This window comes from Mesoplodon bidens (assembly GCF_964165515.1).
Source record: "Mesoplodon bidens genome assembly, chromosome: 2".
Taxonomy (NCBI): Eukaryota; Metazoa; Chordata; class Mammalia; order Artiodactyla; family Ziphiidae; genus Mesoplodon; species Mesoplodon bidens.
Genome location: NC_138177.1, coordinates 23,395,513 through 23,396,470, shown reverse-complemented (window position 1 = coordinate 23,396,470; position 958 = coordinate 23,395,513). Strand labels below are relative to the sequence as shown.

General features: G+C 46.2%; 1 pseudogene across 1 annotated transcript; it reads left to right on the top strand.

The window, feature by feature from the left end:
* The first annotated feature begins 405 nt into the window (after positions 1 to 405).
* On the top strand, positions 406 to 729 carry LOC308612510 (cytochrome c oxidase subunit NDUFA4-like; annotated as a pseudogene). The gene has a single exon. The product of its transcript is annotated as a cytochrome c oxidase subunit NDUFA4-like (transcript).
* The last annotated feature ends 229 nt before the right edge of the window (positions 730 to 958 follow it).

The window sequence follows — 958 nt, the reverse complement described above, 5'->3', positions numbered from 1 at the left end:
ACTTGCTCCTTCCTTAAATGCCACACCTCATGCTCATTTGCCTGTTTCCCTGTCTGGACCTTCTCTGTCTGCTTCCTTGGTTCTCCCTTCCCCTCTCCTTTGGCTTGTCTTTGGCATTTGTCCCCTCCTTTGACGTTCTTCCAGTGATATCCAGCAGACTGGTATCCTCCATGATCAGGCCCTCAATCTGACACAACCCTCAATCAGGTTGTATCTTCAACTCTAACCTCTGTTTCTCCACCTGCATGCTAGACCTTCCTTTCTGGGTGTTGCACGGGTGCCTCACACTCCATGCTAGATGGAATCTCTCCTCTGCATAACCCAGCACTTCTCTTAAGCCACTTAGATTCTGCCTTATACTCTTTCATTCAATGAAATTATTTACTCGAGGCCTGTGTCACAACCATGCTCCGCCAGATCATTGGTCAGGCCAAGAATCATGCTAGCTTGATCCCCCTCTTGGTATTTACTGGAGCAGGAGGTACTGGAGCAGCACTGTATGTCTGGTGCCTGGCATTGTTCCATCCAGATGTCAGTTGGGACAGAAAGAATAACCCAGAACCCTGGAACAAAGTGGGCCCCAATGATTAATACAAGTTCTACCCAGTGAATGTAGATTACAGCAGCAAAGTGAAGAAAGAAGGTCCAGACTTCTAAATGAAATGTTTCACTATAAAGCTGCTTAGAATGAAGGTCTTCCAGAATCCATCTGCACAATTTTGCACTTGACCAGGAGATAGTTCCCCTCTCAATGTGTGATCATATTGGTCTATTGTGTTGGGGTTTACACTGATTAATAAATAATCTGAAACTTAAAAAAACTAAGTTAGTGAGAATCTGCTCCTGTTTGAAGTACTAAAGACATGTTAGAGGGGCTTCCCTGGTGGCGCAGTGGTTGAGAATCTGCCTGCTAATGCAGGGGACACGGGTTCGAGCCCTGGTCTGGGAAGATCCCCCA